Below are 22194 nucleotides of genomic sequence, written 5' to 3'. Positions count from 1 at the left end.
AGTATGTCTCTATTCCCATAAATATAATCAGTAAATCATTTTTCTGAAACTATCTCTTCTTAATGAAATAAAAGTGATACGGAAACATCAATGAATTAATCCAGAGGCTATGAGAGTCTTGAAATGGAGGCCCTCAAATGAAAGTTTCTTGGCTTCCATAAAAAACACAATGCATTAGCAAGGTTGTATTGAATAAGTGGCAAATCCATGTAAATGTAGACATATTTCATTAGACAGTGTGAAAGTAAAGAGCCATTGAATGAAATCCAATATGCTTTTATTTACTTACAACATTCTGAGATTCTCAGTCTGATCCATTGGAAGGCTTCTTCCTTCTTTTCTTGGAAGTACACAAACAAAACAGAAATCTGTCAGTTACTTTGAATGTCATGTTCTGCATTCACTGCCATAGCAATAGTCATCCTAGTAGGCTTTCCGTGAAGCTTGATAAATGCCAAGATTTCTTCTCTGAAAACTGTTATCACATAATCAGATACTCTGTTTGGCTGTTTTGAGTCTATAAGGGTGCCAGGTATTTTAAAACACAATTTCAAGCCTACAAGACTCTAAACTTCGTATTCATTTATCCTTGCAAACATTAATTTGGTATTTGGGGTCGAGGCAGGGGGAGTCAAGGACTCTCTTCTGCAATGATTGATTCTCTTCTAAACAAGAAGATATAAATCACTGGAATTCAATTAATGACATTGAACTTCACTATGTGTATTATACAAAGGAGCGAATTCCTTGACTAAATGTTTATTACATAAGGATTTCCTTCATAGTAAGCAGAAATCAGTTCAAGAAGCAAGATAAATTTGGTGTATAAGGAGACAATTTTTAGAGTAATTTTTATCCTATAAATAACTTGTATTAAAATTAAATATATATAATATGTGCTATTATTGTACAGAACCAACTCAATATTACATTTTTGAAAATTACCTCAGATTCCTGTGCTGTTTCTGTACTAGACCACATTCCAATCATTTTTCTTTTAACTTTTATTGTTTAATTGAAACATAATTGATTATACATATTTATGGGGTATGGAGTTGACTACCAGTATTTGTGTACAATCGGTGATGACCAAATCAGTATTGTTGGCATGTTCATCATTACAAATTGCAATTCTTCTTTGGGTCCTTTACCCAATTTCTGTCTACCCTCTCTCCCTCCCCCTTTTCTGCCTCCAGCAACCATAGATCTATTCTCTCCTTCTGTAAGTTCAACATATTATTGTGGTTGTTCTCTTTCTTTTTCTTTCCCTCTCTTCCTCTTTCTTTCATACCTTCCTTTACTTCTTAGTTGCAACTTATGAGTGTGGACAAGCACTATTTCCTTTTTTCTGTCCCTGGCTTATTTCACTTAACATAATTTTCTCCAAGCTCATCCGTGTTGCTGCAAATGGCAGGATTTCATTCTCTTTTATGGCTGAGTAGTATTCCATGGTGTATTTATACCACATTTTCCTTATCCAGTCATCCATTGATGGACATTTAGGTTAAATCCATATTAAAAGTGTTATTATTCTAACTTCTTCATTAGAGAAAGCCTATATCAGACCAATAGCAAGTGAAAGAAAACTAATTCAAACTAGAATAAATAAAAGAAGAGAGCAAAGAAATGGAAGAAAAAGTAAGGGAGAAAGGAAGGGAGAGAGGGAGGGAGGAAGGAAAAGAGAGAGAGAGAGAGAGAGAAGAATATTAATTGACTCACTAACTAAGTGGTAAGGAGTAGATCTTGTGTCCTTTAGGCATAGATAATGTATTAGTATTGACTAGTTTCCATTTCTCTAGAGAAACAGAAGAAATAGGCCACATGTAATATGTATATAGTCATCTCTTAGTATCCATGGAAGATTGGTTCCAGGACCCCTGTAGTTACTAAAATCCGCAGATGTATCCATGGAAGATTGGTTCCAGGACCCCTGTAGTTACCAAAATCTTCAGATGCTCAAGTCCCTGATATAAAATGGTGTAGTATTTACATATAACCTATGCACACCCTCCTGTATAACTGAAGTCATCTCTAGAATACTTTTAATACCTAATACAATGTAAATGCAATGCAAATAGTTGTTATACTGTTTAGAGAATAATGACAAGAAAATAAGTCTGTGTGTGTTCAGTACAGATGTTGTTGTCAAATATTATTGATCCACAGTTGGTTGAATTCACAGATGTGGACCTCATGGATGTGGAGTATACTAACATTTATAAAGCAAATGTATTTCACAGGGCCCAGTTTCCAAAGTCCTGTAATTTCAGGTATAACCTAATCTTTTAAAATTACATACAGAAATGTTAAGCTTGCAAAAGACAGGAAATTTTCCCCAGGCTAAAGTCTCTGGTGTGGATATAGAATTGTAACACAGCAAAGTTGCTGGCTCTCAAGGACAGTCGTCCTTGGAGCAGGTTGACCTACTGATTGATATGTTAAGAAAGTTACTTGAGTGTTATATAAATATACTGAGGAAACTGCTGTAGGAAAACGTAGCATTTGCTAAGAACAAGCTTTTGTTGGTGGATAGACTTAACCTTTTGCAAATTGCATTATGGAATGTTACTTTGTTATTTCACTGATGTTACCAGCTTCTATTGTTAAACTGTACTCAACCATAACTCCACCTATGTTCTTTTTCTGTAACTTTCTGGCCTGGAGAATAAATACTGAGACAGAACCCCTGTTTAGTGTCAATTTCCCAAAAGAGGAATACCTCTCTTTGAGGGTTCCAGGAAGTTAACCCCTTTGTAGTGTCTCACTGCTCAGAGGAAATGGGCTTTGAGTAATCTTTTGTATCTCTGTCACCCAGGGTAGGGAGATGGCAAATCTGGACAAAGAGAGTGCATCAATGGATACAAAGGGCTGACTGTGTGTGCATGTGTTTGTGTGTGTGATATATGTATCAGACAACTTCAAAAAGTTCATGGAAAGTAAAATTGAAAGATATTACAAATCTTTTCATGAACTTTCTGAAGTACCCTTGTACAGTCATGCATAGCATAATGACTATTTGGTCAGCGAACTGCATATACAATGTTGGACTCATAAGATTATAATACTGTATTTTTACTGTACCTTTTCTATGGTTTGATACACAAATACTTACAATTGTATTTACAGTTGCCTGCACTATTTAATACAGTAATTTGCTCTACAGGTTTGTAGCTTAGGAGTCACAGGATTTACTATATAGACTAGGTGTGTAGTAGGCTATACTGTCTAGGTTTGTGTAAGTACACTCACAATGATGAAGTCACCTAACAATACATTTCTTACAAAGTATCCCCATTGTTAAGCAATCTATAGCTATACACATATGCATAAAATAGGAATTGGCTCACGTGACTGGAGACCAACAAATCCCGCAATCTGCCATATGGAAGCTGGAGAACCAAGAACGCCTGTGGTATAATTCAGTCTGAGTCCAAACTCCTGATGGTGGGGTGGGGGGTACTGTTGTAATTACCAGTTCAAGTCCAAAGGCCCATGAACCAGGAGAACCAATGTCCAAGGGCAGGAAAGGATGGATGTCATATCTCAAACAGAAAGAACAAGTTTGCCCTTCCTCTGCTTTCTTTGTTCTATTCAGGCCCTTGAAGGATTGTATCATGTCGACCCACATTGATGATCTTCTTTACTCAGTCTATAGATTCAAATGCTAATCTGTTCTGGAAACACCCTCACAGACACACCAAGAAATAATATTTTACCAGATATTTGGGCATCCTTTAGCCCAGTCAAGTTGACACACAAAATTAACCATCATAGATTAATTCAGATGTCCAAATATTATCAAATCTCTCTCTCTCTCCCTCTCTCTCTCTCCTTCTCTCTCTCTCTCTCTCTTTCTCTCTCCCCTCTCTTCCATCTTTCTCTTTTCCTTTCTCCCATTACTATTTCTATCTACCACCTACAGATTATATCTCTTTGTCCTGGCCCTACTTGCAAGATGGGTAGTAATGACACAATGCCTACTGTATCTTTAAAGCTTGAGACTCAATTTTTAAAAAGTCCAGAAATAATTCCACAGGAGATTTTGATTGGTCCATCTTAGATCATATGTCCAAATAAACCTGCTACAGTAACATGAGAGATGGAATATTTTGATTGGCCAGGATCAGCATCACTCATCCCTATTACCAGATTTAACAGAGAGGTGGGAGTGAAGAAAACATGGCTAATACATGAAAAATAGTACGCAACATTACTGTTTACTTAGTGCCAGGTACAATTATTAGTATTACTCAAGGAATAAATAATATAATAAGCCTGACACAGAGTACTGTTATTGTTCCACTTTTATAGGAGAGGAAATCAAAGGAAAGAGTAATGAGGACCAAAGCCAAGACAAAATTCAGATAATCTGACCTTAAAATGCTGCCATTTAATAAACATGGTAGATTAAAAAATATTTTTTACACAGCCTCCTACAAACCACTTTGTCCAAAAATAATAAAACTTCTAAAAAATCTAACTCTAGACCTCAGAGCTCTTACTATTGTCACCTATTTTTCGCCAAGGTATTGCCTAAATTAGTTTCACACTTTTCCAATATGTTCATAGGAGAAAATATATCACTGTCCTGATTTTAACCATGAAAACCAGATGGGGGATAAAAGCACAAAGAACTCAAGAGAGTAAGCAACATTATAACAATAGTTTTCAATAAGGACAGATAAGAAAAAATTCTGTCATTTGCAACAGCATGAATAAACCAGGAAGACATAATGTTAAGTGAAATAAGCCAGGCACAGAAAGATAAATACTACATGATCTCATTCAAATGTGGAATCTTAAAAAGTTGATCTCATAGAAATAGAGAAAAGAATGGTGGTTATCAGAGGCTGGAATGTTTAGGTGTGAGGGGGTGATGATGAAATATCGGTCAAAGGATATGTAATTATAGACAGACAGTAGGAATAAATTCAAGAGATCTATTGTACAGCATGGTGACTATAGTTAATGAAGATATGTTGTTTTCTTGAAAAATGCAAAGCGAGTGGATGTTAAGTGTTCTTACCACAAAAGTGATAACTATGTGAGGTAATGCACTTGTTAATTAGCTAGATTTAACCATTCTGCAATGTGTATATACTTCAATATACCATGCCGTACACAATAAATGCATACAATTTTATCTGTCAATTTTTCAAAAAAATAAAAAATAAAAAAAAAATTAATTTATATCAATTGAAATAAAATAAAACTAAAAATTAAAAAAAAAAAACACCTGGGGAAAAAACACATGGAACCCAAGAGCATGAGAAATATTGTATCAAAGTGATTTTATAATACATTCACTACTGGACTAGCAGCATCTGTATCCCAAGTTGTTTTAACCATATTAAGACACTCTGACAATACTGGTTCCCCTCTGGACTCCCATCAGATGTGAAACAAAAGGTGTTAGTCACATTTTTGAAAATCATTTTGAAAGAAACTGCTTTATTTGATCCCAAATCCACATTCTGGGTAATTATTTGCTTTTCATCATTCTTCACAATCCATTTTATATCTTCATCTTCCTCAACCCTTAGCAAGCAGAGAATGAGCATCTATTTTGAGATTATGTTTGAAGCCAGCAGTATATGACCATGTGTTTCTCTACAGAAAAAATAACAGTACATAGAAAAGAAATTCTTCACCAATGTTTTGTCACTTACAGCAATCTGATGTATTGTTTAAAAAATGGAAAAAAAGGAGAAAAAAGAAAGAAGAGGGGAAACCCCATAAATTGTGTGTCTATGAGTCATCTAGTGTTTCATAAATATTATAGGCTTCCAATAGCATCCTTTGTGCCATTCTTTAACTAAAAATTACATAGCCATGTGGATGAATGCATACAAAAAATTCTAGCTTTCATTATAGAAATATTTATATACAGATCTTATATATTATATATGAATATAAACATAAAATGCTTATACATAAATATGTGTAGACATTTGTTTCTATAAGGAATATTTAAATATGCTGTATACATATTTATATGTTATATACATATGAATCCCTTCCATAAAATAAATATAGCTGACAGATACGTTGCAAATATGTGTATGCATATATCCATATATATGTATGCATATTCTAGTAACAATGGTAAAGATTTATTTAATGCTTACCAAATGCTATAAATTCAATTTTAAGCTAGTTACTTCTGTAATTTCATTTATTTTTCACAACAATTTTTTGAGTTATGTAATATTATTATATCAATATTATATATTAAGTAATTGCTCATATTCACATAGCTGATAAATAGTGGAAATAGGATTTGAACTTACAAAAGATAACTAATAGGTAAGTTCGAGATTAACAAACAGTGGCAAAAAAAAGTGGGTGTCAATAAACTCTCCACCATAAAAATATATTGTTAGAACTCTGAAGGAAATTCATTGCAGAAATTGAGACATAGAGAAAAAGTGTTTTATGTATATTTTTATAAATCTGGGCTGGCTGGTTAGCTCACTTGATTAAAGGTTGGGGTAACACTAAGATCAAGGGTTTGGATCCCTGTACTGGTCAGACACACACACACACACACACACACACACACACAAATCAATCATAGATGTCACCTTGAAAATAAAGTGAAATCTGTAAAATGGTAGTTAGATAAATTTTTAAATGACATAATTTTAAGTGTTTTCTTTTGAAATCTATTTTACTAATTAATTACCAGCCTTACACAGTGCTTTACTTAGAGGCATCTTAGTGCTGTTATAAGTGCCTCCAATTTCAGCACAAATCCAAGTGTTGAATATTAAATCAATGGAAAATGTTATTCTGCTGAATATCTTGACTTCTATTTTTAGCATGTAAACAGATTTCTTCTGTATAATGTTAAACTGAACACAACTTTCTTATCATTCGCTGTTCTTATTTAAACTGATTTTTTCTATTGTATACAAAAAAAATTCTTTATTTGAAAAGCTTCTCTTCAGCGGATTTCTCCACTACACACACACACACACACACACACACACACACACACACACACACACACACACACACACACACACACACACACACACACACACACACACACACACACACACACTATTATGGGAGAATTTTTAATGTTGAAAATCTATTTAGTTTTTATATTATAGGGAAAGAATCAGTAATATAATAGAGTATATCATACATGAAAATTTCCCAAACAACGACTATACGGAAAGTTCTCAAATATTTATACGAATAGTGGAGTACATTGTTTAGTTAATTAAGTATGCTGGACAAATTTTATGAGGCTTAAAAATATGTTGGGTTTTGTTAATACTATGAAATACACTTAAAATTTGAATTCACGTCTACTATTTATCAATTAATATCTAAAGAGGTTAAGAAAATCAAAGAAATTCACTTTTAAAATATGAACACGTTTATTTTAAACTGCAAATTGATAGATTTTTTTGTTTCATTTTATTACCATGAAAAAGTATATCAGCTAGAATTAGTTTTAGAGGCATATGACAGAAAACTCAAAATAAAAGTGGCTTTTTTTGTGTGTGTGTGACCGCGCTCAGCCAGTGAGCGAACCGGTCAGCCCTATATAGGAACCGAACCCGCGGCGGGGGAGCGCTGGGAGCGCTGGAGCGCTGGGAGCGCTGCCACGCTCCCAGCGCCGCACTCTCCCGAGTGAGCCATGAGGTAGGCCCTAAAAGTGGCTTTTTAAAGACACAGAAAGCACTACCCATAAAAGAATCTAACAAATGACTACATTCAGAATATAGATACATATAAATATATTATAGATACAGATATTTGACCACTTTAAAAATTGTATTTTCATCAAGAAATATTGTTTAAGGGCAAAATTCTAATTTTTACAATGGGCAAAAGATTTGAGCACGCACTTCAAAAAAGAACGTATACAAATGGCCAGTAAGCACATGAGAAGTATTAAACATTATTAGATATAATAATGGTATATGCAAGGTATATGCAAATCAAAACCACAAAAAGATACCAATATACTTCTACTAGTGTAGTTAAAATAAAAGTATTAACAGTACCAAATGTTGGAAAGCCACTACAACCCCCAACATTGCTGCTGGAAACGTGAAATGGTACAACGACTTTGGAAAACAATTTAGTAGTTCCTTTAGAAATTAAAGATATATTTATCTATGAGTCAGCACTTTCCACTCCTACATATTTATCCAACAGAAATTAAATCATACATCTAAAAAAAATTATTTTCGCACAAAATTATTCATAGTAGTTTTATTCATGAGAGCCCAAAACTGGAAACAGTGTCCATTAACAGGAAAATAGTTAACTAGCTGTGATTTAACTTAGCAATAACAATAAGCCTAATACTGACACATTTAACAGCATGAATGGATCTCATTAACATGCTGAATGAAAGCAGCCAGATGCAGAATAGTACATAGTGCATGACTTTATATTAAGTTCTAAAATCTACAGAAATCAAATCAGTGGTTGCTTCTGGTGGAGGTGGGGGAAATGATTGGGAAGGGGGAAGAGGAAATTGTCCTGGTTAGTGAAAAAGTTCTGTGTCTCGATAGTGGGGTAGGTTACATGAGTGTATGAATTTATCAAGGCTGCACTATACACCTAGGATCTCCGAATTTCACTGCGTGTACATTATGTATAAAAATTATACACGGAAAGACAGATTTTTTTCCTCTCTCTTATACAAGAAAGTTTGGAGGAAATAGAATGTAATAGTTTGCTTTCTCCAGAAAGCAGACTCTGAGACCGAATTTGGCGTATATAAGATATTTATTTGGGAGTGCCTTTGGAATCTACACATATGGAAGGAAAAAGAAAAAAGCAAGATGGAGCAGCGGGATATTTGAATGTAATGCTTAGAAGACCCCACAGAGACTTTTCAAATTGAAATGCTCTATCAGAATTGTCCCCTATTGTATACACGGGGCCAGATTTTTATATCTCTGCTCCAATAAGTCATGGGACATGGGATATCCCTGGAAGAGTGTGACCTTGAATGGGCTGCCATTTTGCAGCTGAGGCAATCCCTAAAGGGGCCAACAGCTGATAGCATCTGCTGACAGCATTCCAGCACCTGAGACAAGTCCTTCACTAAAGAGGAATCTGGAAGGCACATCTTGGCATACCTCATGTCCACCACAGTTAGGGTTATCATTTTTAGCAACCAAAAATTCAGGACACCTAGTTAAATTTGAATTTCAGATAATCAGAAATAATTTTTGGTATAAATTTTGCCTAGAAAATGCTTATACTTATACTTTAAAAAGTTCATTTATCTGAAATTATAAGTGGGTGTTCTGTATTTTACCTATCAACCCTAAACACAGCCAACTCTTGCGTTCTCATATCCACTTATATATGTTTGAGAGCAACTCCTTCAGGATTCCGGGGGGCCTTTCTTCCTGAGGGGAATATAGAAAGGGAAGGTAGGGGAAAGAACTACAGATCAGACCACTGATGTCTCATGACAGCAACTGGTATATACCTCCGTCCCATCACCATCCATTTTAGATTCCCCTCACCCTCATTTAGTACCTCTGTTGGTCTGATCAGTTTACATGATGGCACAATCCAGACCTGACCCTCATACTGAGAGGTCTGAGTCCCTAGTCATCAAGCCCTTCTCAGGTGGGGGATACTAAACTTGTTTATTTATCATTACAACAGGCAAGAGAATAACAAAAGGCACCTAACTGGATTGCTTCTCTGCCACCACTGAGTAACAGCAGCACTAACTCTTCTTGACAATCGGGGTCAATAACCCCTGAAAGATGTTAACTCCCCTTCTTGTCTGCTGGTCCTTAGACACAAAAATCCTGTGCTGCCAAGTGGCAATCTTAGCTTAGAGTTCTTCTCTTGCTGTGGCCCCTGGTATAACTGTTCCTTCCTTAGAGACCAGGACCCATAACCATGCAGAGCTCATAGTTCTTGGTATAAGTAGCATAAATTCCTCAAATGGGTTATTGGGAGTTAGGGTGAGCCCAGCCAGTGTCATATAACAATCTTTGACTCATGGCACATACTTCCTGAAGGATGGTGGCCCATCCTTGTGAGATTATCAACTTGGAGCCAGTGCTTCAGTGTGCCTCCAGCAGTCCATTCCAACACTCTGAAAGCTTCTGATTTATTCAGTATGTGAAACAATTAATGGATTTCTTGGTCATGGTTCTCTTTTGCAATAAAGTGGGTCCCTTAGTCTGATACAATGTTATGTGGGATCCTATGTCAGGAATTAAATTCTCTGTAAACTCTCAGATAGTGGTATTGGTTAAGGCTCTGCAAACCATACTTAGAAGAGGAAAGGCAAGTCATACTCAGAAGAGGTACCAATTCTTGCCAGAAAAAATTGCTGGCCCATTCAGGAGGAAGAGACCTAACAGAATAGTGCCACATTTGAGGCTCAGGGTTGGTTTCTGCTGTCAAAAGTTTAGACATTTGGCACCTGCATTAGTTAAATCAGCCTTAGTAAGTGGGACATCTTGTTGCTGGGCTCAAAAATAGCTTCCAATATTGCCAAAATGACTTTTTTTATTCATATGCCTATGGTATAGCAATAGAGTTAGCCAATAAAAGAGGTTGGCTCACACCATCTGTCTAAGTCAATTTGTCTACTTGATTTTGTCTAATTGGTCTACTTGCGTAGTATCTTATCCTTGGTAGATGCTCTCTTATAGGGGTAATATATGAAACAAAGATGTTCACACCTTTTCCCACTCCCATATATCCATGTTTATGCCTCTACCCCATTACTTTTTTGTCCCTCATCTTCCTATCTGTTGGGCCAGATCACAGACTCCTCTACCCCAACCTGTGCAGGTTCTGAGTCAGGTAAGCAAAAGAAAAACCGAGTAGCCACCCACAAAGTGGACATGGTTTATTTTTAGACACGAGCTCTGCTGACCAGTGGTTCAGAGCCACTGGCCTCCATACTGAAGAGTACACAAAAAGGGCAACAAGCCAAAGAGTACCCGGGCATGCATGCACACTAACTCTACTCTTACGTAACTTGTTTACAACAGATGTGCTGAATCATACCCAGCCGGATATGAGGCGAGAGGGCCTGACTATACTAACTCCGTTTTCCTCACACTATCTGTCTCCTTTCAGGTTCCTGACAAACTGGCTAGGCCATTTGCCATTGCCTATGAGTCTATAGATATTCTTATCATGGGCCACACACGTGTGTACCATCCAAAGCTCTACCAATTGGATGATTTTCCCTTGTCACTGCCTTTCAAGGCTGTCCCCGCGTGAGACTACTGCACAGCTATTGTTTTTGCTTGTTCATAGATATCAAGCCAACCCATATGTAAACCATGCTCAGGAATTTTTCTTCTCTATCCACCACTTGTAAAAGATTCCCCAAATAGCCATAGATATGAGCTGAGGAAGGGGATAAGACAACAGTGGTAGATAAAGCAGGGGTCTGGGCTACATGCTCACACAACTTGCTTGTGCCATCTAGTCCTGCTCAAGCTCAATCTTGATGTAGCAATTCTATCTTCTGATATATAGGTACTGGTCTTGCCTGACCATATGACTAAGTAGATCTCACATGTCTCATGATGGACAATTCTAAACAAAAGATCACTTGATGTCAGGCACTCTACCTTTATGAGGGTACTTTGAAAAGTTCATGGAAAGATTCATATTATTTTCTAATTCTGTTTTTTTATGAACTTTTTAAAGTACCCTCGCGTCAGGGTTCAAATACATTCAGGATATTAAATTTCAAAGGCATATAATTATCCACTGGAGATGATGTAACCTTCTTCCAGATCTCCAGGAACTTGTATTGTGATTCTCCAACTGGAGCTTCCCAAATATTTAACAGGACATCTTTTCCCAATATTCATATCCTTAATTTCATAGGGCCTGACTGTTACAGGTGTTTTTACTGTTTTATTTTTCTATGTTGGTTCCTCTTGTTTAGGTTTTATTGTGGTAGACATTGTATATGAAAAATTGTCAGTAGAAATAATTTGAATTTTAAAATTATGTCATTTTCCTCCAGACAGGATTTAAGTGTACTACTTCTAGTCTTCTGGGGCACAGGCACACACAGAACATCTAAATCCAACTTCAGAGATTAAGATAATTCAAAGCTGAGCTTCAGTTTCCTGAAATGACCTCTCTGATTCTACTTTATTCTTACATGTATGGTGGAGTCCTAAGAATTTCTAATATGTACATAAGTAGGTCAATGAGTGTCTCAATATCTCTGTAAAGCTGTTAAAATCTCTACTATACATCTCTAATGCCCCTGCGTAGTATATACCTAACATACATTTGTTAAGTGAGTGAATATATGAATGATACATAAGTACCAATAATGATAATTGTAGTTGATAAGCATCACCAACTGAAAAGTCAATTGGTTCCAATACATCTGTGTGTGTATGTGTGTGTGTGTTTTTATTTGTGTGAATTGCAATAACTGTAACATTTTTTTCTCAGGATATTCATTTTCTGAATCAACCCTGCTTAACCCTTACTACATCCAAAAGCACAAGCCTCTCCTACCAAAACATACACACACACACACACACACACTTCACTGAGAACTTAATAGCAAACAAATAAAAATAACATGCATTAGAATATTTACATAATTTTCTATCAGTATTAGTTTTAAACAATGTATATATTCACTAAAATACAAATTCATCAAAAAACTAATGTGACACCATGTTCAATATTTTTATCTCACAACAGAATAGGGAAGAATTGAAGATAGACAACATGCTTCAAAGAGAATAATATTAGTAATTTTAATCTCATTGCTTTTCAATTTAGTGATGGGATATGAGAATCATAATATGAATATCTGAGATTTATCACATGCAATGATTTAAGTAGAAGTTAACAAAAATAATAAAATTATCAACCTTTTAAATGTCACTATTCCAAGATAGAGTCAGGTTTTCTATAAAATGGCATCGTTATGTCTATGAACTTTGCATATATCGGAAATTGGTCAGTACTCTGATAGGATGTAAACATTAAAAAACCTTTTTCTTAGCTCAGATCTACCCAGCATTGAAATTAATGCTTTGAAATGTTTTCATGTTCTTCTTATTGTAGTGGTTAGAAAATCAAATAAATTGTTACATCTTTTATTCAAATTCTGTATGGTTGACAGTTACATGCAGTTACTTGTGGAGGCCTCCTCACAGCATATTTGACAAAACATTAGACTACCCTCCTCTGCCTGAAATATATGCTAAACCTAATTATGTCACTTCATTGCTCAGGGTCTCAATTTTCTCACTTTTAAATGTAGATGTTTACATCATACCAAAACCTGTAGGATGCTGCAAAAGCAGTTCTAAGAAGGAAGTTTATTGCAATAAACACATCAAAAGAATAGAAGGATTTAAAGTAAACAACCTAATGCTACATCTCAAAGATTAGGAAAATAAGAATAATCCAGTGTCAAAATTAGTATGTGGAAAGAAATAATTAAGATCAGAGGAGAACTAAATGAAATAGAAACCCAAAAAATGACACAAAAGATCAATGAAACAAAAGGTTGGTTTTTCATGAAGATAAATAGACAAAACATTAGCCAGACTAAAAAAAAGAAGAGAGAAGACCCAAATAACAAAGATTAGAAATGAAAAAGGAGACATAAAAACCAATACCACTGAAATACGAAGAATCATTAGAGACTATTATGAACAACTATATGCCAACAAATCTGAAAACCTGAAGGGGATGGATAAATTTCTGGACACATATACACTACCAAGATACAACCCAGAAGAAATAGAAAACCTGAACAGGCTGATAACAAGCAAAGAGACTGAAGCAGTAATCAGCAGTCTCTTAACAAAGAAAAGTCCATGACTGGATGGCTCTACTGCTGAATTCTACCAAACCTTTAAAGAGGAGTCAATACCAATTCTCCTCAAACTATTCCAAAAAATGGAAACAGAAGCCATTCTCTCAGACTCATTCTGTGAGGCCAGTACCACCCTGATACTAATACCAGACAAAGACATAACAACAACAAAAAGAAAACTATAGGCCAATATCTTTGATGAACATAGATGCAAAAATCCTCAACAAAATATTAGCAAACAGAATACAGGAACACATCAAAAAAATTATACACCATGATCAAGTGGGATTCATCCCAGGGATGCAAGGATGGTTCAACATATGCACATCAAGAAGTGTGATACAACACATCAGCAAATTCAAGGACAAAGACCATGTGATTATCTCAATAGACATGGAAAAAGCATTTGACAAAATTCAACATCCTTTCCTGATAAAGACTCTCAGCAAATTAGGCATAGAAGGAAAGTATCTCAACACAGTAAAAGCCATAGATGACAAACCCATCACCAATTTCATCCTGATTGGGGCAAAATTGAAAGCTGAAAGCTCTTCCCTTAAAAACAGGAACAAGACAAAAATGCCCACTCTCACCACCTCTATTTAACATAGTATTGGAAGTACTAGCTAGAGCAATCAGACAAGAGAAAGAAATAAAGGGCATCCAGATTGGAAAAGACAAAGTCAAATTGTTCCTGTTTGCAGATTACATAATCCTCTATATAGAACAGACTAAAAATTCTACAAAAAAACTGTTAGAGTTAATAAATGATCTTAGTAAAGTTGCAGGATACAAAATCAACATGCAAAAATCGGTAGCATTTTTACACTCCAACAACAATCTAGCAGAAGAAGAAATCAAGAAAGCTAGCCCATTTACAATAGTCTCCAAAAAATAAAATAGCTAGGAATCAATTTAACCAGGGAAGTGAAAGATCTCTACAACAAGAACTACAAATTGCTGTTGAAATAAATTAAAGGGATACAAAAAGATGGAAAGACATTCCATGCTCTTGGATTGGAAGAATTAGCATTGTGAAAATGTCCATACTACCCAAAGTGATCTACAGATACAATGCAATCCCCATCAAAATAGGAATGACATTCTTCACAAAAATAGGAAAGACAATCTTAACGTTCATACAGAACAACAAAAGACCCTGAATAGCCAAAGCAATCCTGAGTAAAAAACAAATAAAGCTGGAGGCATAACTCTACTGACTTCAAACTATACTACAAACCTACAGTAACCAAACCAGCATGTACTGGCATAAAAACAGACTTGTGGACCAATGGAACAGAATAGAAAATCAAGAAATCACCCCACAAGCCTACAGTCAACTGATACAGAACAAAGGCACATTGGGGAAAAGACTGCCTCTTCAATAAATGGTGCTGGGGAAAACTGGGCAACCATATATAGAAGAATGAAACTAGACCCATACCTCTCACCATATATCAAAATCAACTGAAAATGGATTAAAGACTTAAATATAAGACCTGAAACTGTAAAACTCCTAAGAGAAAATATAGGGGAAACACTTCAGGACATAGGACTGAGCAAAGAACTTCATGAACAAGACCTTCAAAGTACAGGCAACAAAAGGAAGAATAAATAGATTATATCAAACTAAAAAGCTTCTACACAGCAACAGAAACAATTAACAGAGCAAAAAGACAGCCTACAGATTAGGAGAACATATATGCAAACCATGAACCTGACAAAGGATTAGTATCCAGAATAGAAAAGGAACTCAGATAACAGTGAAAAAATTAACCCAATTAAAAAATGGGCAAAGGAGCTGAATAGGCATTTTGCAAAAGAAAATGTACAAATGACCAACAGACACATGAAAAAATGCTCAATCAACATCACTAAGCATCAAGGAAATGCAAATCAAAACCATTTTAAGATATCATCTCACCCCAGGTAGATTGGCTATTATCAAAAAGATGGAGAACAGCAAATACTGCCAAGGATACAGTGAAAGGGGAACCTTTTTACATTGTTGGGGCTGTAAATTGGTACAGCCTTTATGGGACACAGTAGGGAGATTCCTTGAACTACTACAGAAAGAATAGCTATACAATCCAGTAATCCCCCTGCTGGGTATATACCCAAATGAATGGAAATCATTATGTCGAAGGGATACCTGCACTCCCTTGTTTATTGCACCTCTGTTTACCATAACCAAGTGTTGGAGCCAACCTAAATGCCTACTGGATAAAGAAAATATGGTATTATATACATGGAATACTATTATGCCATAAAAAAGAATAAAATATTGCCATTCACTGCAACATGGATGAACTTAGAGAAAATCATGTTAAGTGTAATTAGCCAGGCAAAGAAAGAGAAATACTGCATGCCCTCACTCATAAATGGGAGCTAAAAAAGCCACATATAAATAAAAAAAAAAAAAAAAGAAAGAAGGAAAGATACAATAATCACAATAATACATTGAACTTTCAAAAGGAGAACTGAAGTTACCAGGTCTGAGAAAGGGAGAATGGGGGGAAGGGAGGAATTGGTAAAGGACCACAAAAAATGACACATTGTATATTGTTGAATATAATAATTATTCTGATTTGAGCATCACATATTGCACAAAGGTACTGATATTCAACACTGTACCCCACAGATATGTACAACTGACTATGTTACAATAAAATAGGAAATTTAAAAATAAAAATAAAATATAAATAATAATAAATAAATAAATGTAAATGTTTAGATTAATGATTCTCAAAGGTCTATGTACAGGCCTGTTACTGATTTGCTTTAAAAGAATAAACTGGAAATTTTGATTAAAAATTAACTCAAAGAATTATTCCAGTTGTGCTGAATCAAAATCTCAAAGGCTGGGGTTTAGGAAGTTCTCTGGTTGATTCTGTGGTGCAGTCAAGTTTGAAAATCGCTGGGCTGAATGAACTTGAAGGTCTCTCTCACAGCTCTAACTCTCAGTCACTCTATCTTTATCTTAGATAGAGAATACTATGTCCAAATCAATTTTCATGTCTTCTGCAAGATAAGAAATTTGGTCTATCCCCACATATACAGTATGGTGTGACAACATTCAATTATGTTAGAAAAGATTGAATTCACACAAGCAATGAGTTTAGGATTTAAAAGAAGGCTAGAAACTTGACAATTTTTATTATTGTTTCTTTCTCTCTCTCTTTTCTTCTCTCTCTCTCCCCCTTACTCCTTCCACTGCCTTATTAGCTTAGCATTAGCACAGCAATCTAGTAAGTTAATCATAGCTGCTCAATAAATATTTGTTAACTCGATATAATTAACCTCCAGATAAATTTCATATAGAGCACAAACATAACTTTACCAATGCATAACACAAATAACATAACTTATGGAAAATTCATAAAAAAATGAAACTACATGGTAGAATCATCCTTTCTGATGATCTCACAGCTTCTTATGAATATCCTTACTCTTTTAATTGGCTTTGGACCATTTGCCATCATGGAATTAAAATAAAATGGAAAGACTGGAAGAGAGACATGGAGGTCCAATCTCAGGTCTGTCACCTATCAGACACAGGGCATAAGGTGAGCTATTTCCTTCTCTGAGATTCATTTTTCTCATGTATAAAATGTGTAAAATAGAAGGGGGGAGGAGGAGAGGGATCGAAATTGGACAAGGGGGATAAAGAGTAAGTATGATTTGTAACAATATGTATGCTAGTAATATTGATTTGATCAACATATGTCACCATTGAACCCCCAAAATAAGTATAATCAATTATGATCCAATAAAAGTTTTTTTAAATATATAAAATGAGGAAAACAATAGCACTTCCTCACAGAATTTCTATGGTCATTAAATGAGATAACACATTTTAAATGTTTAGAATAATGCCTGGCATATATGAAGTACTCAATTCTAACTATCTTCACTAATTTTAATGAGGATCAAGTAAGTTGTACATTAAAATCCCTTTAAACTACAGAGGACTATTATTAATTTGGTTAGAAACCTACTTTTCTTCAGGTTTTCCAGTGCAAAAACAAAAAAATATAATATTTATAATTTCAAACTATCTTTTCAACTCATTGTATTAAAATGTAATATGTTGAGCAGGCATTAGTAATTTTAGGCTTTTTTTTTTTTTTTTTTTTTTTTTTTTTTCCCGTGACCGGCGCTCAGCCAGGGAGTGCACCGGTCATTTATATAGGATCTGAACCCGTGGCAGCGGGAGCGACGCCGCGCTGCTAGCGCAGCACGCTACCGAGTGCGCCACGGGCTCAGCCCATAATTTTAGGCTTTAATACATCAAAACATTCATTTTATTTTGGAGAATCCTAAAATAAAATAAACCAGCAAAACTGCTCATGGTCAAAATGGCCAGTGGTGGCAATTAGAGATGTTTCTTTCATGGTTATCACGACTGTACCTTATATTCCTTGGTTCTAGCGATATGTGTCAGTTATATCGTAGTGTTAAGTCTCTGAATCCAGACTTCTTGAGAAAGAAACCAGACTTTGCCACTCACTAGCTGCACTAACTTGAGCAAGCTACCTACATTGTCTGAGATTCAACTTGAAAATACCCGCAACACTGATGGTCTGAATTTTTATCAGTTCTTGAAGGGTCATGGTGGTGCTATTTTCTAGGCAGAGATGGGAAAAAGGACATGCTCCTTAATCACTGATTAACTTTTTCACACAAACTACAAAGTAGCAAAGCTTGTGCCTACCTAGAGTCCCACAAATCATCTCATGAAATCAGCTCCTTTAGTCTCTTTACTTAATTTTCCCCTCCATAAAATCTCAAAACCTGTCTATTTGGCAGTAAAAAGGAACAAAGTACTGATACGTATTACAACATGGCTAAACCTCCAAAACATTATGCTCAGGAAAAGATACAAAAGACAATATATTGAAATGTATTCCACATATACAAAATGTACAGAAAAGGAAAATTCAATGGTTGCCTAGGCCTGGTGTTGGAAAGGGGAAAAACTGTAAATAGGCACAGTTTTCTTTTTGATGTGATGGATATGTTTTAAAATTAGATTGCAGCGATCCTTAAATATACCAAAAATCACCAAATTGTATATTTAAAATGGGTAAATATTAAGGTATGTAAATTATTCCTCAATAAAGCTGTTAAAAACAAAAGAATAAAAGAAACAACCCAAGAAACAATCTAAGGTGCTCATTTTGTCAAGTACTCATGGGAAAATACCACAGCAGTTGCAATAGTGAGTAACATTCAGTTACCTTATAAATAGAAATCAGAGAGAAGGGACAGTCTGAGGAACAGAGCAAGAAAGACTGATCTGTGAGCACTTGAGAGTTACCCACATGGGATGCCCAGAAATAATTTTGAGTGGATATCAATGGAATTGTATGTCTTGAGTGACAAGATGGACATAAGAACAGGAAATTTCAGTGATTCTTTGCAGCCTTGTGAAATTCATTGATTTTCAACCTCTCTTCTTTATATTGATTAAAGGCTACAAAATTTCCTCTAAGAAATGCTTAACAGTATCTCCCAAGTTTTGATTATCATTTAGTTAAAGATCTTTTTTATTGTCATGTTATTTTACAACATCCCTTTGGCCAAAGCAAAATACATGGTCATGCCGAGTTCAGTGGAGTGGGGAAGTAGACTATTCCCACAGAGGTTAAAAGGGCATCAATGAATATTTCTTGAATACTAACCTAATTTACTACATTTCTGAATGGAAAATATGGAAGGATTTTCAAATGGAAGAAAAGGAATACACAAACCTGGTATTTTGGAAACTTATAATCCGTTCAGAATGACTGGAAGTGACTTGGAAGAATCATGGTAGAGATAGGCTAGGCCATTTCACCCTTTCAAGCACTTTGAGTGCATTGGTAGCAATTTCTTTTTTCTCATAGCACTGTAAGTGAGTGAGATTACATCATTGAAAAAGCCATACCAGTAGAATTCTTTTTACAACAAAAAGCTCTCAAATTTCGTGAGGATTTTAAAGACAACTTACCATGTCAGATAAATCGTAACAGTTCAAATAATTTTTAAAGTATTTTTTTTATTTGCATGGTTAATTTTTTAAGGTAACCTGTAACACAGCATCCAGTGTTTTTATAATGAGGCTGACATAAAGAACTGAACTGCTATGAGCAACCAGGGGGTCTTAGCGCTGTCTATATACAGGCCTGGAAGGTTTGCATCAAATAACTGGAAGAGTAATCCAGAATATTGTTCTGGTTTTGTAAAGATATGTTATAGGTGCAATTGCATATTGTATTTCACTAGAACATGGTATTCATAAAGAAGCACTAAAAGAATTTTAAGCATTTTAATGCTAATATGACAAAGAGGAATATGTAAGTGCAATAAACACCTGAAACAAGGAAGAACTTTTTAGTGAGGGTTTTCTCTGAATTTCAGAAATTGCTAAGTTTTGGGAAAAATTTTGTTTAGTTTCTTTTAAATTAAAAGGAAAGACCCAAAACACCCTTAATAGAAACTGATTGCTAATATCTTGCTAGGTCTCTTTTTTTTTCTAAGATCAGTTAGTTCAAATATTTTTACTCTAAATCTTGGAATATCTGTACTTTTTTCCATTTGTTAAATAAATTTTGAACAGTCTTTCTTAGTAAAGATTTCTGGAGGAATTCAAATAGGTATAATTTTATATGTAATGTATATAGAATTCTAGATAGCTTTCTTTTAAAAAGGTACTTCTTATTCCTGGAAGGCCTTAGTTTCAGCACTAACTTCCCTGCTCATCTGGGTGCAGTAAACAACCTGAACTGTATGCTGTGATCCTTTGTGAAAAAATTATTTTTTTCTTCAATTGCTTATATTTAGTACCAATCTCGAGTAGACTATTTGATTAATATCAAAGAGTCGTTAGTGCTAAACTAAGGTTGTTTTCTTTATTACAAATTGATGAGTTAAGTTTTGAATGACGTCTCTCTAAAAACAAAAATCCATTAAATCAATATGAAATGAACATTTGATGGATGAACATTTAATGGAATTTAGAACACAAAAGATTATGCACGTATATCAAGGAAGTAATTCATAAAATATGCTTGATAGGAGGATATTACACATATTAAGTGTAAATTTGATGAGTTATAAACTTGTCTGAGCTCTTTGTATATTCCAGATATTGATCCCTTGTCAGATGATGCATAAGTTTCTATATTTTCTCTCATTCTGTAGGTAATCTTTTCACTCTATTGATTATTTCCTTTGCTGTGCTGAAGCTTTTTTAGTTTGATATAATCCCATTTGTTTACTTTTCCTTTTGTTGCCTGTGTCAAAGGGATACCTGCACTCTCATGTTTATTGCATCTCTATTTACAATAGCTAGGACATTGCACCCACCTAAATGTCCATCGATGGATGTCTGGATAAGGAAATTGTGGTAAATATACACAATGGAATACTACTCGGCCATAAAACAAAAATGAAATTCTACCATTTGGAACAATATGGATGAGTCTGGAGAAAATTATCCTCAGTGAAACAACCCAGGTACAGAAAGAGAAACCACAGGTCCTCACTCATAACTGGGAGCTGAATCCATAAACAAATGAACAATGAAGAGAGACAGAAAGAAAGAGAGAGAGAGAGAGAGAGAGAGAGAGAGAAAGAGAGAGAGAGAAAGAAAGAGAGAGAGAAAGAAAGAAAGAAAGGAAGGAAGGAAGGAAGGAAGGAAGGAAGGAAGGAAGGAAGGAAGGAAGGAAGAAAGAAAGAAAAGAAAGAAAGAAAGAAAAATCACAGTAATACACCGAACTTTTAGAAAACTAGAGGTAGAAAAGGGGAGGGGAGAGGAGGGGGGCTGATGAGGAATTGGTCAATGGACACAAAGAAAGATTGTGTATTGTAATGATGAATAAGCTAACTACACTGATCTAACCACCTCACATTCTACACAATTATTGAAAATCAACGTTGTACCCCACATGTACATATAAGTAAAAATATAATAAATAAAAATAAATAAATAAATAAATTTGATGAATTAGTGGAAATCACAATGAACCTGAGCATGAGTGTGGGCAATCCCCACTTTTCTACTAGAGAGTTTTAGAACCTCATTCCAGTCACTTTACCTTCTAGATTTAAGTTTCCTAATCTATAAAATGAGAGTGTTGGCCTAGATGATTTTTATATCCTTTCTAGTTTTCAGATTCTTTGATTCTTATCAAGAGAATATGAAAACACCTACTTTCAAATTATGTATTTGGACCCCAGAGAATTTGCATTGTAACAGTTGAAAATGAACCAAGAACGAGTAACAGATAGCAAACTAACTTCTAAGGGTATGTGGAGGTTTCGTTACTTATTGTGGAAAAATGCTATGGATTTTGCGACTCAAGGACAAAATGACACAT

The sequence above is a fragment of the Cynocephalus volans genome, chromosome 12, assembly GCF_027409185.1.
Source record: "Cynocephalus volans isolate mCynVol1 chromosome 12, mCynVol1.pri, whole genome shotgun sequence".
NCBI lineage: Eukaryota > Metazoa > Chordata > Mammalia > Dermoptera > Cynocephalidae > Cynocephalus > Cynocephalus volans.
This window is presented reverse-complemented; position numbering follows the sequence as displayed.